General features: G+C 47.6%; 1 protein-coding gene across 11 annotated transcripts in view; it reads right to left on the reverse strand.

Annotated features, from left to right (window-relative positions):
* Positions 1-17,274, reverse strand: part of tns1b (tensin 1b) — a 592,899-nt gene that overhangs the window by 285,000 nt on the left and 290,625 nt on the right. The gene's annotated exons all lie outside the window — the stretch shown is intronic.

A 17,274-nucleotide genomic window follows, 5' to 3' on the forward strand; every position in this document is an offset into this window, starting at 1 on the left:
GATGGGATGTGCAAACAAAGCGAGATGAGAGAAAAACACTCAGTGAATAGCTAGGGTGTGGAATAGTTAGGGTGTGGAATAGTTAGGGTGTGGAATAGCTAGGGTGTGGAATAGTTAGGGTGTGGAATAGTTAGGGTGTGGAATAGTTAGGGTGTGGAATAGTTGGGTGTGGAATAGCTAGGGTGTGGAATAGTTAGGGTGTGGAATAGCTAGGGTGTGGAATAGTTAGGGTGTGGAATAGTTAGGGTGTGGAATAGTTAGCGTGTGGAAGAGTTAGGGTGTGGAATAGCTAGGGTGTGGAATAGTTAGGGTGTGGAGTGCACTGCCTGGAAATGTGCTGGAGGCATTGGATGGTCATTGGGATAGGAAGTGCAAGGATATGGATAATGGCACTCAATCATGATGCCTATTTGGAGGGCCAATGATGGGCAGAATGGCCTCATCCTGCACCATAACACTCCTGTATTCCCAGAAAGCAAGTACCAGGGCCTCACTTTGCCTCTGAGGCCCAGTCCAAACACATCTCCACTGACGTCGCCCCTCGGAGCCCCCTCCCCAACATGCGGCTGATCCCTAGGGAAAGCTGCCCTCCTCCCCTCCAGCTCTGAGGGTAAATGCCTCACTCCACCTGCTGCTGTCACTCCATCGTGTGAACACAGTGGAGATGAAGAATGAAAGCTGTGGGACCTTTGATTTCGTCTGTTTCTGTGCTCTCCCAGTCACACGTTAGCACTGACAGACCACCGCATCCACAACACACTTGGCCTGGGAATGACATGACATGACTGGCAAAACACTTCTTCATTAACAAACAAATACAACCTTTTTTTTACTTCGCAGCCACTCACCCAACAAAGTAATGATCAAAAACTACCATAAAAGGCTAGATAATGCAGGAAAATCATTTCTGAAGGCACTGGGAGAGCAGCCCATGTGTTATGTAAATGTTTGGAACATAGTTTTGAGTTCAGCCTTTTGATTTAGTGAAGGCAATGAGTTTGGCAACAAGTGCAGAAGAAAAATAAATTGTCGGCTCTGATTTACTGCCCTGGACAACATTAACGCTGTCTGCATCTGGACACAACTTGGAGCTTGTGAATCTCTGTTCAAGAATTTGGGATGTATTGTCAAGCAGGCAAAATGTTCCTGGACAGTCCATCACTCACAATAACCTCACGGAGTGAGGCATACAACCTTAACGTTGGCCTGGATACTCCACACCACACCATTCCTATCCAACCTCATCCCTCACCACCCAATGAAGGTGAGGTGAGGGTGCAGGGGGGAGATTGGTGTTTAGCTAAATCCAGTCAGCAGCTTATCCACATTCAGCAATCTCACACCTTCCTCTCACTGCAATTATCTCAATCCCTTTCTCACTCACTCCCACACAACCCAATCCCAATGGGGCCACACCCCTTCCCATTCACTCTCACACAACCTAATACTAATGGGGTCACACTCTTTCCCACTCACTCCCACACAATCCAATCCCGATGGAGCCACACCCCTTCCCACTCACTCCCACACAACCCAATCCTAATGGGGCCACACTCCCTTCCCACTCACTCCCACACAACCCAATCCCAATGGGGCCACACACTTTCCCACTCACTCCCACACAATCCAATCCCAATAGAGCCACACCCCTTCCCACTCACTCCCACACAATCCAATCCCAATAGGCCACACTCTTTCCCGCTCACTCTCACATAATCCAATCCCAATGGACCCACACCCCTTCCCACTCACTCCCACACAACCCAATCCCAACAGAGCCACACTCCTTCCCACTCACTCCCACACAATCCAAACCCCAATAGACCACACTCCTTCCCACTCACTCCCACACAACCCAACCACAATGGGGCCACACCCCTTCTGATTCACTCCCACACAACCCCATCCCAATAGGGCCACCCTCTTTCCCACTCACTCCCACACAATCCAATCCCAATGGAGCCACACCCGTACCCACTCACTCCCACACAACCCAATCCCAATAGAGCCACACCCCTTCACATTCACTCCCACACAACCCAATCCCAATAGAGCCACACTCCTTCCCACTCACTCCCACACAATCTAATCCCAATGGAGCCATGTCCTTTCCCATACACTCCCACACAATCCAATCCCAATAGGCCACACTCTTTCCCACTCCCTCTCACATAACCCAATCCCATTGGAACCACACTTTTCCACTCACTCCCACACAACCCAATCCCAATGGAGCAACACCCCTTCGCACTCACCCCCACACAGCCCAATCCCAATGGAACCACACCGCTTCCCACTCACTCCCACACAATCCAATCCCAATGGAGCCACACCCCTTCCCACTCACTCCCACACAATCCAATCCCAATGGAGCCACACCCCTTCCCACTCACTCCCACACAACCCAATCCCAATGGAGCCCCACCCCTTCTCAGCCACCAAACCTCTTTGCTGGCATTGGTCTAAGTTAGTGACACCAAACCTTCTGTAGAAAGGCAAGCTCAGTCCAAGTAAACAGGCAAGGCCCTAGGGTATGAGTGACCATAAATGATGGAATCCTTCAACAAGACTGAGAAAGGTGTCCCTGGTTCTGAGACTAGGATGTACGTGGAGGAAATTACAATCATATAAGGTGCAAATTGGTTATGATAGGTGGGAGATGTTACATAAAGGAGGACATATGCCAGTGAAAATGTAATGGCCAATACTCACAGAGCTCATGGGTGAACTGCAAAAATTGTTCATTTCCATCAGGCGCAAAAGTAAAACAGGAAAAATGGCCAAACCATTGGTTAGAAAGGAAATTACAGACAGCAGGAGATCCAAGGAAGAGGCATATAAATTAGTCAGTAAGAATAACAGGCCTGAGGTTTAGAATTTGCTAAAGAGGGTAAAGGGGCTGATTAAGCAAAGGAAGAAAGAGTGAGAGAGGAAGCTTGCAGGGAAGATAAAAACTGACTGTAAATGTTTCCATCAATATATGAAGAGAAAAAGATTAGTGAAGGAAATTGTATTTCCCTGACAGTCAGAAACAGGGCAGGTTATTGTGGGGAACAGACAGGTGGCTGACCGACTGAATACAAACTCCGGTCGGTGCTCACAAAGGAGATAATAAATAATACTCCAGAAATGATCGAGAACTCATGGTTTAAGGAGAGGAAGGAACTGAAGTATTATTCAGGAAATGGTGTTGGAGTATTGAAGGTGTTGGAGATTGATAAATTGCCGGGGCCTGATCATTGAAATCCCAGACAGGGGAATGCACCAGAGTGCCTCCCCTAATGTACCAACAGCTGGAACAACAAACTTTATTCCACATTGTTGGAAAAGCCCACTGGTGTCACTGCCATCCTTCAGGGAAGGAAGCTGCCATCCTTACCTACTCTGGCTGACTAGTGACTCCAGGCCCACAGCGATGTGAGTGCCTCTCACTGACCTCTGGGCAATAGGGATGGGCAATAAATTCTGGACTGACCAGTGACGCCCAGATCCCATGAATGAGGTTTTAAAAAGTCGAAAAGTGTTGTTCTGGAAAAACCCAGTTCATCAGGCAGTATCCGAGGAGCAGGAGAGTCGACGTTTCGGCAAAAGCCCTTCATCAGGAATTTCTCATGAAGAGCTTATGCCCGAAACATCGATTCTCTTGCTTTTCGGATGCTGCCTGACTGGCTGTGCTTTTCCAGAACCACACTTTTCAACTCTGATCTCAGGCATCTGCAGTCCTCCCTTTTTCTCGTGTTGAACAAATCCCGAGCTGGCTCTGTGTGGGACAGGAGGACGCCCACCTCACACTCTCATTGTGAACACATCACTCCTCCTCTCTGTCACTCAGCGAGCGTCCAAACTCCAAGCTTTGCGGGCTGTGAGGAGACAGCTAACCCATCTGAGGACAGCACAGAGCACGAGCAGGATTGTAAATCGCTGCAGAACCAGGTTCCCTGGTGGAGCTGCCCATTCTGCACACTTCAGCACAAAAGCAAGGACACCACATTGTAAAGCCAGCCACAATATTGACAGCATGAGAACCAGACGCTGATTGGTTGCAACACACCAGGATTTGTCAGCATGTTGTCATGAGGAACGCAGAAGGGAACAATCCCCAACACATCTGTGTAACTGAGAAAGACACAATGTTGGGCATGGCATTTTTTTTGTAGAGGTTAGGGCCCAGTGTCTGAGTACATGAAATACCCGACAAACAAATGGGAGCTGCATTGTCAGACTGATTAACAATCAGAAATTGTTGTGTGTGCACTTTTTCACACACTCACCACGATCTCAAACTCCACTCAGCACACATTCCATCATGCAGTACAGGAGGGTCAGTACTGAGGGTATGCAGACTGTCGGAGGGTCAGCACTGAGGGAGTGCCGCACTGTCAGAGGGTCAGTGCTGAGGGAGTGCTGCACTGTCACAGGGTCAGTGCTGAGGGCGTGCTGCACTGTCAGAGGGTCAGTGCTGAGGGAGTGCCACACTGTCAGAGGGTCAGTGCTGAGGGAATACTGCACTGTCAGAGGGTCAGTACTGAGAGAGTGCCACACTGTCAGAGGGTCAGTACTGAGGGAGTGCTGCACTGTCAGAGGGTCAGTGCTGAGGGAGTGCTGCACTGTCAGAGGGTCAGTACTGAGGGAATACTGCACTGTCAGAGGGTCAGTACTGAGGGTGTGCTGCACTGTCAGAGGGTCAGTGCTGATGGAGTGCTGCACTGTCAGAGGGTCAGTGCTGAGGGAGTGCTGCGCTGTCGGAGGGTCAGTACTGATGGAGTGCCGCACTGTCAGAGGGTCAGTGCTGAGGGAGTGCCGCACTGTCCGAGGGTCAGTGCTGAGGGAGTGCCGCACTGTCCGAGGGTCAGTACTGAGGGAGTGCCACACTGACGGAGGGTCAGTGCTGAGGGGGAAAAAAATCTTCCCAGCCTCTCGATACCTGCTGTTCCTCACCTTAAACCCATGTCCCTCTGGTCACCAATCCCTCCACCAAGGGGAACAGTTTCTTCCTGTTTACCCCGTGTGTATCCCTCACCATGTTATAATCTCAATCGTGTCCCCCCCTCAGTCTCCTCTGCTCGAATCAAAATAACCCCAGTCTGGCCAATCGCTCTCCATTACTGGAACTCTCCGGGCCTGGTACCATCCTGGAAAATCTCGCACCGGTGTCAATTATTGCTGCAGGGGACGGTGTTCTGAGCAGCTGGGAGAGATCAACCATTACATGGTCTCAATCTTGCACTGAGCAATGATCAGCATTAAATACCTTACCTGACTCAGAACACTGAAACTAATGAGCAGATCGAGCTGGGTAATCTGATGCATAGACGTCTAACAGCATTCTGAATGAACTGCACCTTAAGAACGTCAACAGTTCAAAAAGGCAGCTCAGCCCCACCTTCTCAAGGGACAACTTGGGATGGATAATAAATGCTGGGCTGAAAATGTGTTGCTGGAAAAGCGCAGCAGGTCAGGCAGCATCCAAGGAGCAGGAGATTTGACGTTTTGGGCATAAGCTCTTCTTCAGGAATGAGGGCTGAAGAAGGGCTTATGCCCGAAACGTCGATTCCTTGGATGCTGCCTGACCTGCTGTGCTTTTCCAGCAACACATTTTCAGCTCTGATCTCCAGCATCTGCAGTCCTCACTTTCTCCTCCTAATAAATGCTGGGCCCAGCCAGTGACACCCACATCCCGTGAATGAATTAAAGAGAAAGAATGGACAGCGAACCCAGAGTCTGCTTCCTAAAGTGAGACTGCAATCATTTTCAACACTTCAAAATGTCTGAGCCAAATGTGACTCTGTCATGGGAGGGGACAATCTAAGGGCCAGGGAGAGAGTGAGGTGGAGATTCAGGGAGAAAACAAGGAAAGGGAATGATGGAGAGAGGGAGAGGGGGAGATGTGGAGGGGAGTCAGTGTTGGCCCAAGCCCCTGGAGCCAGTTGCAACCCATGACTGATGATATCTGGGACATGTGACCAAGATCTGTCATTGACTAGAGAACAACAGGAACAGTGATGGGAGGGGAAGGGAAGGGAAGAGAAAGGTACATTTTGAAGCTATTAATAAGATCAAGGTCTGGTGAAAACTCACTAAAGGCAGGCCTGGTTCTTAGACATATCCGAATCACTCACTCAGTATCTGCCACCCACTGACCTCCGGCTGGCACTATGCCACCAGACAGTGGCGTGGGATTGCTCCACTAACACAGTACCTTTCTGCTTCTCTCAGCCAGGAACAGGGCCTCATTCTGAGAATCCTTGCAGGAGATCCGACTCTACTGAGAGGTAAACACTGGGCTACACACAGCAGGATCTCGCTGCTTTATCTTAACTACGTGCCCCTGCGGGCGGGATCGGGCATTCTTTACATTCCTCCTCTTCTGTTTGCTGAAACAGGTCCAAGTTATTTCTGCTGACATCTGTACTTTGTACAATGTCCCATACTTAAAAAAATAGAACAAGTCCCACTCACCAATCAATATCCAACAAATTTACACAATCCCAATGAATCCAAACTCCTTCCCATTCACTCCCACTCTACATAATCCCAATGGATCCATACCCCTACCCATTCACTCCCACTCTACACAATCCCAATGGATCCATACCCCTTCCCATTCACTCCCATTCTACACAATCCCAATGAATCCAAACTCCTTCCCATTCACTCCCACTCTACACAATCCCAATGGATCCATACCCCTTCCCATTCACTCCCATTCTACACAATCCCAATGAATCCAAACTCCTTCCCATTCACTCCCACTCTACACAATCCCAATGAATCCATACCCCTTCCCATTCACTCCCATTCTACACAATACCAATGAATCCAAACTCCTTCCCATTCACTCCCATTCTACACAATCCCAATGGATCCATACCCCTACCCATTCACTCCCACTCTACACAATCCCAATGGACCCATACCCCTACCCATTCACTCCCATTCTACACAATCCCAATGGATCCATATCCCTTCCCATTCATTCCCACTCTACACAATCCCAATGAATCAAAACACCTTCCCATTCACTCCCACTCTACACAATCCCAATGGATCCATACCCCTACCCATTCACTCCCACTCTACACAATCCCAATGGACCCATACCCCTTCCCATTCACTCCCACTCTACACAATCCCAATGGATCCACACCCCTACCCATTCACTCCCACTCTACACAATCCCAATGGATCCACACCCCTACCCATTCACTCCCACTCTACAGAATCCCAATGGACCCATACCCCTTCCCATTCACTCCCACTCTACACAATCCCAATGGATCCATACCCCTTCCCATTCACTCCCACTCTACACAATCCCAATGGACCCATACCCCTTCCCATTCACTCATACTGCACACAATCGCAATGAACACAAAACTCTTCTCATTCATTCCCACTCTACACATTCCCAATAGACTCAACCTCCTCCCCATTCACTCCCTCTCCACTCAATCCCAATGGCCTAAACCCTTCCTATTCGCTCTGATTGTAAAAGTCCCCAATTCCTAGTAGAGAACATTCCGTACAGAAAGCTGATGTGATCTCTTGGTTTATTAAATACAAAGTGTGTTATCTCAGATCAGGCAGTAATCTAATCAGTTTGCTGCACAGCCTGTACTAAGTGTTTCCTGTTTCTGTTTGTGCTGAGAGACTGGATAAATGAGTGAGACACTGCCAGGTCTTGCCATTACTAACTGGCTGCCTTCCTGCTGCAGAACTCTCCTCCTCCACCTCCACCTTCTTCAGCTCCATCACCATTTCCTCACATTGGACCCCTCAGTAATGTCCACTTAGACCAGGAGACTGTGGGAGTCTTCATGGAGTCAAATCAAATTCTCATTTTCTGCCCTCCCTCTTAACACAACGACTTTGCAGTATTTTCAGTGCAAGTAATCAAAATTAGCAACTTTCTGGATTTTCTGAAATATAACCTGCAGATATACAAATCATCGGCAGCACATTCCATTGGCATCCCATCCACTGCTTTTAACATCCCCTCCCTCCCCCACCCACACTCAATAGCAGCAGTGTGTACTATCTACAAGATGCCCTGCAGAAACTCACTAAAGTTCCTCAGGCGGGTAGTTGGGAAGACCATCACCTTGCACCACCTCTCCAAGTTAAACAGTTCCTTTATTTGGACACATTCCTTCATGACTGCTGGGTCAAAATCCGGGAACATTCACCTCACCAGCTAAAGAGGAATGCACACCACCACCTCCTATTTTAGTCACTGTGTGGGGAACACGCATACTTATGGAATGATAAGAATTGGAAAGTGGTCATTTTTTGATCTAACGGGTTTGCAAAGGTTTAATCGTGCATTTGCTTGGAACTGGGCAGTTGAGATGTTGCCAGAAGTCACAGAACACCAGGTCACATCTCCTGGCAAAGGGGCAGTGCTCCAAAAACTTGTGATTTCAATTAAACCTGTCAGACTATAGCCCGGCGTCCGCCCCAGTCCAACACCAGCCCCTCCACGTCATGGCGACCAGGTAAGATGTTAAAATGGACAATGGTACAGTTTGTCTTGACAAAAAGAGTGACTTTGAACAGAAGTCCAACAAAGCTTTTAGAGTGTGATAAGGCTGGAGATTTGCTGCTTTAATTACTGTCCTAACAAACCCTGGAGAGCTCTGACGGATTTATAGTGCTTCCTGATAACATTTCAGATCTCGGGACTCCTAACTGTCTCTTAGTTCAATCTGAAACCTAGTCTGGTGATTTTTCATTCCTCTGTGACTGTTAACAATCAAATCTCAACAACAGGTATTTATAGAAACTGAGAGAAGTCAACCCATTGTAGTTGTCTGAACGTGCCCCTTGGCCTTCAGAGATATTGAATTTATTTCCCCCTTCCGTCCGATATTTTCTCAGCCCATCACAGCTCTGCGGGACCTGCTGAGTTTTCTCAGCAATTTCTGTTTTTGATTCTTTGGATGAGCTGAGTGAGTGGGCAAATGCTTGGCAGATGCAGTGTAACATGGATTAATGTGAGATTATCTCCTCTGATCATAAAAATAGGACGACAGGTTATTATTTGAATGGATGTGAATTAAGAGAGGGGAATGGTCACAAGGTCTGGGTATTCTTGTGCACCAGCCACGGAAAATATGTCCCCGGTTGAAGAAAGAGAAGAGTGTGTTGGCTTTCCTATTGAGAGGATTCAAGTACAGGAGCAAGGCCTGGAATTAGACAGGGCCTTGGTGAGACCACTCCTGGAATATTGTGTCCAGTTTGGGTGTCCTTATCTGAGGAAGGATGTTCTGGATGGAGAGAGAGTTCATGGAGACAAGTAGACTTCTCATTTTCTGCCCTCCCTCTTAATACATTGACTTTGCAGTAGTTTTCAGTGCAAGTAATCAGAATTTAGTAATAAAATCACTCTCTTGGGACGGCAGGATTGATGGAAGAGGCAAATTGAGTTGGTTAGGATTATATTCACCGGTGTTTAAAAGAATGAAGTGGAGGATCTCATAGAAACCTATCAAATTCTAACAGGACTCGACAGAGTAAACACAGGAAGGATGTTCCCAATGTTGAACGAATCCACAGCCGGGGATCACAGTTCTAGGATACCGGGTTAACCTTTTAGGACTGAGACGGGGAGGAATGTCTTGCCCCAGAGAGTGGGGAGCCTGGGGGATTGTCTGACATGAAAGTGGCTGAAGCTAAAACATTGAATGTTTTTGAGAAGAAGGAAGATCTAGTTCTTGTGGCTAAATGGATCAATGGATTTGGGGGGAGGACAGGATTAACTATTGTCCTTAATGATCAGCCATGGTCATAATGAATGGCAGAGCAGACTCAGGGGGCCGAATGGCCTGCTCCTACTCCTATCTTCTATGGTTCTGTGTTTCAAGACAAACCAAATGGGAGTGTTCCTGTTTCACAGGTTCATGCGATAGGGCAGCCACTGCTAAATCCCATCTTTATTGTCCATTCCTCATTAACCTCGGTGTGCTGGTGATAAACCACCCCTTTAAATAAAAACATGTCAGCATCCATAAAATAGGAGAAGGCCATTCAGCCCCTCAAGCTTGCTCCATCACTCCGTAATCATCATTCAGTTGATCTCGTCTCCCAGATCCACTTTTCCAGATGACTCCACCTCCTTGATTGATTTCTGTCTTCAAGGAATTAAGGGCTACGGGGAGAATGCGGGTAAGTGGAGTTGAAATGCCCATCAGCCATCATTGAATGGCGGCGTGGACTCGATGGGCCGAATAGCCTTACTTCCACTCCTATGTCTTATGGTCTTATGGATACACTCAGTAATGGAGTGACCACAACCCTTTGGCACTGCGAGTTCCAAAGACATCCGAGTGAAGGCATTTCTGCTCATCTCAGTCCGAAACGGTCAGCCCCTTATCCTGAATCTATGACCTCTTGTCGTAGTCTCTCAGTGAGGGGAAAGATCCTTTCAATATCTAACCTGCCTAACACCTTGAGAATGTTACAGCTGGCGATAAGGTCACTGGTTTCTGTTTGAAGTTCCCTGTGTGTGATTAACTTGGCCATTTCAGAAACCAGTAAACGTTCAACAGTATTGTCGCAAGTCTGAAATCATACAGAGATCAGACTGCAGAACGACTAAAGGTTATGTCATTTAAAGCAGTTTAATCTAATCAGAGTTTTAATAACAATTGATACTAGCTCTGTATTCCAGATTTCGTTAATTGAATTTCAATTCTCCAGCTGCTACAGTACTCTCCTGTCTGAATTATTCGTCTAGATCTTGGGACTTCAAGTCCAGTAACCTTACCACTACGCTACCAGTCCCTGTTCTTGAGGACAATGTAGCATGGACAATGACTAACTCAAACAGAAATTGCTGCAAAAACTCAGCAGGTCAGGCAGTATCTGTGGAAAGAAAGCAGATTTAATGTTTTGGTTCCAGTGATCCTTCTTCAGAAAGCTGAACAATCGTTGAATACATTAGCAATGCTAGCACCCTGAGGCTGAATATTGAAATGCAAAGGTGCCTCTCCAGTGGCTCAGATTCAGTTATAAACAAGACTTGGCAGTGTCCACATGGACTGGTTATTGCAATAACTCTCCAGCAATTTGAGCAAGAAGTACTCAGAACGATCAGACTCCAGAACACTATAAAAAGGAAGCTCCCACTCCCATTAATCTCCTCAGGAACAGAGGTCTGATCTGAGGAATCAGTCCAAAATAGCCATCTCCAGCCTCTGTCTTTCTCAATCCTGACACACACACACAGTCAGCAGATCCATTTTTTTCTATCAACTGGGTGTTTCAGAGCTGGCTACATGGTAAATTGGCAAATCTATGCATTGACAGCGAGGGGATCAGTTCTGATACTTAACACTCAAATTATTAGGAGTGGACAGGAAGAGGCTGGTCCCTTCAGCTGTTTGACAGGGCTGCTGGACACACAGCTGGGCTCTGTATTGCGGGTGTGAAAGCAAACTGTTTGGTCACTGGGCCAACTGAACTGACACTCCCTTCTCCCGTAATCCAACATACCACTTCCCAACAATGTCATCCAGAAAGAAAGCAGTGGTTTCCACATGCACAATGACAATGCTGCCCCTGCCTAGCCTCTCCCCAAACCTTTCCACTCTCACTGAGTTTTCAAGCTTCTTGTCTGATACCCCAGAGTGAGTGAGCAAATGTTCCCTCCAACTACACGGCAAAGGGTGAAGCCATTGACTTTGTCCCCAGCACACACCCCATTCCATCTCCATGGCAACGGACTGAGGCTGAACCAGTTTTTTTTAACCTCAGTTTTGACCCTTAGATATGTTTCTGACCATAAGGGGGTATAACTAGGGGCATAACTTTAAAGATCAAAGCTGGAGGTTTAAGGGGAATTTGAGGAAAAACTTTTTCACCAAGAGGGTGGCGGGATCCTGGAATGTACTGTCTGGGAGCACTTGGCTGACCACTTGAAATGTCATAATATTCAACTATGGGCCTAGTGTGGGAAAGTGAGACTAGTGTAGGTAATAATCTAGCTTTAGTGGTACAGACTGGATGGGCCAAAGGGCCTTTTCGGCACTGTATGGTTCTATGATTGACATGCCCATGCCATTGCTGTGACCACCAAATCCGAACCTCATTACAATGTTCCACCCCACCTCGATTTCAGCTCCCCTGCTGCTGCTTCCCATCCCCTGCCTTTGTTACGCTGACTATTCCAACGCACTCCCGCCCGGTCCTCCATATTCCAGAAAGCCCTGTAGTACAGTCACTGGTCTGTTAATCCAGAGATTCAAATTCTCCCACCAAGGCAGAGAGTGGAATTGGAATTCAATAAAAATCTGGAATTAAGAATCTAATGATGCCCATGAATCCATTGTTGATTGTCAGAAGAAACTCATCTGGTTCATTAATGTCCTTTAGGGAAAGAAACTGCTATCTTTACCTGATCTTATATCACAGCTGAAAATGTGTTGCTGGTTAAAGCACAGCAGGTTAGGCAGCATCCAAGGAATAGGAAATTCGACGTTTACCTGATCTTATATGACTCCAGAGCCACAGCAAGGGGGTTGACTCTTAGCTGCCCTCTGGGTATTTAGGGATTGGCAATAAATGCTGCCCAGTTAACGGTGCCCTCGTCCTCATGAAGATAAACAAAATGAAATCTTCCAAACCACTACTGCCCGTGTTCTTAATCAGGATGTGAATGTATTGGAGGTGGGTCAGAAGAGATTTACTAGATTGATTCAATTTATTCGCATGTACTGAGATACAGTGATAAGCATTGTTTTACATGCTAACCAGCTCAATCAGGCCTTTCATAAGTGCATCAGGGTAATAGACAGAATGCAGAATATTGTGTTACAGTTACAGAGAAGGTGCACAGAGAGACCAACTCGAATATATGAGAGGTCTGTTCATGAGTCTGATAATGAGTAGTCTCATGGGTTACGGTGGCTGGTTTCCAATGGAGATTAGTAGAGTGAGGGATAGGGAGAAGGAGACGGATATAGAGGGAGAGTTCATTTTAGGAAAGTTACAATCAGATGTACTGCTGGGAAGGCAGAGTGGAAAAAGGGGACTCAAAGAGGAATCAACGCCAATTGGATGGTTCTGAGCGGGCAGAATTCAGGAGGCCATTTATCAGCATTTGGACCATATCCATCTGAACCCTTCCTATTCATGTATATATGCAGATGCCTTTTAAATGCTGTAATTGTACCAGCCTCCACCACTTCCTCTGGCAGCTCATTCCATACAAGTACCAACCCCGACATAGAAGAGTTACCCCTTAGGTCCCTTTTAAATCTTTCCCCTCTCACCTTAAACCTATGCTGTCTGGTTTTGGACTCACCTGCCCAGTGGGGAAAAAGACCTTGTCTATTTATCCTATCCATGATTTTATAAATATCTATAAGGTCACCCCTCAGCCCCTGACGTTTCAGGGAAAAAAGTCCCAGCCTGTTCAGCCTCTCTCTATAACCGAAAGCAACCAGTCCAGGCAAAATTCTTGTATATCTTTTCTGCATCCTCTCAAGTTTCATAACATCCTTCCTATAGCAGGGTGATTAGAACTCTGCATAGTATTCTAAAAGTGGCCTCACCAATCTCCTGAACAGCACAATATGATGTCCCAACTCTTAGACTTAACGCATTGACCAATGAAGACAAGTATGCCAAACGCCTTCTTCACCAGCCTGTCCATTTGCAACTCCACTTTCAAGGAACTATGGAACTGCAGCCCGAGGTCTCTTTGTTTGACAACACTACAAGGCCCTACCATTAAGTGTATAAATCCTGCCCTGATTTGCCTTTCCAAAATGCAGCACTTCACATTTATCTAAATTAATCTCCATCTGCCACTCCTTGCCCCATTGGTCCATCTGATCAAGGTCCCATTCCTGATGAAGGGCTTATGCCCGAAACGTCGAATTTCCTGTTCCTTGGATGCTGCCTGACCTGCTGCGCTTTAACCAGCAACACATTTTCAGCTGTGATCTCCAGCATCTGCAGTCCTCACTTTTTATGCACAGTACTCTCTTCCCTAGCTTCCCATAAAATTCTGGGAAATACCAAATCAGATTTTGGGGATTTATCTACCTTTATGCACTTTAAGACCTCCACTGCTATAATATCAAATTCCAAGATGTCCCCAGCTTCCACAGCGAATACTGATGCAAAGTATTCTTTTACGATCTCACCTATCTCTCATGGTTCCACACGTACACAGCCTGACTGATCTTTAAGGGACCCTACTCTCCCCCTAGTTACTCTTTTGCCCTTAATATACTTAGAACCATAGAATTCTTACAGTGTGGATGCAGGCCATTCGGTCCATCGAGTCCATACCAAGCCTCCAAAGAGCATCCCACGCAGACCTACCAACCTCCCTGTCCCTGTAACCCTACATTTCTCACTGCGAACCCACCTAGCGGCAGATCCCTGGATACTATGGGCAATTTAGCAGAAGCTATTATAGAATCTCTCTGGATTCCCATTAACTCTATTTCCGAAGTTATTTAGCCCTCTTAACTTCCCTCTTAAGTCTACTCCTACTGCCCTTACACTCCCCTTAGGGATCCACTTGATCCCGGCTGTCCACTCCTGATGTGCACCACCTTTTGGTTCTTGACCAGAGTCTCTGTCATCCAGCATTGCTGAGTTACGAGACTGAGTGCAGGTACACACAGAGGAGAGGGCGCTGGACATAGATTGCCCTCAGCATTGGTGACATGACAATCAGGGAATGGAGAAAAGATTTGTCCAGCATTTCACTTCACCTTTAATTTCTGCAATTGGGGCTTGCGGGTATCAGTGGGAAGAAACAATACCTTTTACCCCTCACATATTACCCATGCGCAGGGGAGAGTAACACACAGGCAGTATCTGTTTACCCATCAGCAGTGATCAAATCCAGGCCCCACATACATTCCTGAAGACACTCCTGCACATGATGATATCGTTAATCAAACATTCAGGATGTGCCCAGACTGATCAGTTTTATCACGGAACAGGATCATGGTATTAGAGAAGAGAAAGTTCACAGAACAGCATCCAATGCAACTATAAACCATTCCCAGGTAGGAGCAGGACCCGGTCATATCAAAAGGAAATACCCATCCGCACAATTTCCACACTGTCCTCATCAAACACTCCCAGGACAGGGACAGCATGGGATTAGATACAGAGTAAAGCTCTCTCTACATTGTCCACTCCAAACACTCCCAGGACAGGGATAGCATGGGATTATATACAGAGTAAAGCTCCCTCTACACTGTCCACACCAAACACTCTCTGGACAGGGACAGCACAGAGTTAGATACAGAGTAAAGCTCCCTCTACACTGCCCCCATCAAACACTCCCAGGACAGGGACAGCATGGGATTAGATACAGAGTAAAGCTCCCTCTACACTGTCCACACCAAACACTCTCTGGACATGGACAGCACAGAGTTAGATACAGAGTATAGCTTCCTCTACACTATCTCCATCAAACACTCCCAGAGAAGGGACAGCATGGGGTAACATACAGTTCCTCTATATTGGTGAGACAGGCCGCTTACTTGCGGAACGCTTCAGAGAACACCTCTGGGCCGCCCGAACCAACCAACCCAATCACCCCGTGGCTCAACACTTTAACTCCCCCTCCCACTCCACCGAGGACATGCAGGTCCTTGGACTCCTCCACCGGCAGAACACAACTACACGACGGCTGGAGGAGGAGCGCCTCATCTTCCGCCTGGGAACCCTCCAACCACAAGGTATGAATTCAGATTTCTCCAGCTTCCTCATTTCCCCTCCCCCCACCTTGTCTCAGTCGGTTCCCTCAACTCAGCACCGCCCTCCTAACCTGCAATCCTCTTCCTGACCTCTCCGCCCCCACCCCACTCCGGCCTATCACCCTCACCTTGACCTCCTTCCACCTATCCCACCTCCATCGCCCCTCCCCCTAGTCCCTCCTCCCTACCTTTTATCTCAGCCTGCTTGGCTCTCTCTCTTATTCCTGATGAAGGGCTTATGCTCGAAACGTCGAATTCTCTATTCCTGAGATGCTGCCTAACCTGCTGTGCTTTGACCAGCAACACATTTGCAGCTGTGATCTCCAGCATCTGCAGACCTCATTTTTTACTTAAAGCTCCCTCTACACTGTCCCCCATCAAATACTCCCAGGGAAGGGTCAGCACTGGGTTAGATACAGAGTAAAGCTCTCTCTACACTGTCCCCAGCAAACACTCCCAGGACAGAGATAGCACGGGGTTATATACAGAGTAAAACTTCCTCTACACTGTCCCCCCATCAAACACTCCCAGGACAGGGACAGCAAGGGGTTAGATACAGAGTAAAGCTCCCTCTACACTGTCCCCATCAAACACTCCCAGGACAGGGACAGCACGGGATTAGATATAGAGTAAAGCTCTCTCTACACTGTCCCCATCAAACACTCCCAGGACAGGGACAGCACGGGATTAGATACAGAGTAAAGCTCCCTCTACACTGTCCCCCCATCAAACACTCCCAGGACAGGGACAGCACGGGATTAGATACAGGGTAAAGCTCCATCTACACTGTCCCCCATCAAACATTCCCAGGACAGGGACAGCACGGGGTTAGATACAGAGTAAAGCTCCCTCTACACTGTCCCCATCAATGTAAATGAACAGCTGCTTCAGCAATGTATTATTGAAGCTTTGGGAACCCTTGTTATGATCAGCACCGTTCCTGCTGAGGTGGTTTTGTCCCGGCTGATTTGGGCTCTGGGAGTGAGGAGCTGGTGCCAGCCTTGCCCTGTCTGTAAACCCCATCCCCAAGGTAGAGGCTGGGCTGGATGGAGTGTTTGAGCGCCCTGGGTTAGCTCTGTGCAGTTCCAGCCCATGCGCATGCAGCTCGATGAACATGTCTGAAGCCAACCTGAGGTGCCTGGTCACTGGCAGGAGGGGGGTTTGACAATCCTATCTGACTGTCTCTGCCAGGGGGACAGGTAGGGAGGGGGCAAACATCAGCATTTGGAAGTAGGGCAGCAGCGTCAGGCAATGGGACCCCCTGAGACTGTCCCAATGGTCAATAAGACCATCTTCCCACCATTACGTTCACACACTAATCAGTGACTGATCTATTCCCGTATTTCCACCAGAAAGTGGAAGGGATATTGTCAGTGATCCCAAAATTGAGACTGGATCCAGTTTCCAAAGATGACAGACACTGGGACAGAGAGCCTGTTGGAGGAAGCAAGAGGCTGGTCTGGATGCAGGAAAACCACACTCTGTCCAGTCACATCACATCATCACGAGTGAAGTCAGGGCTTTCCAAATATCAACTATCCAATGT

Source organism: Hemiscyllium ocellatum, chromosome 7 (genome assembly GCF_020745735.1).
Source record: "Hemiscyllium ocellatum isolate sHemOce1 chromosome 7, sHemOce1.pat.X.cur, whole genome shotgun sequence".
Classification (NCBI taxonomy): Eukaryota; Metazoa; Chordata; class Chondrichthyes; order Orectolobiformes; family Hemiscylliidae; genus Hemiscyllium; species Hemiscyllium ocellatum.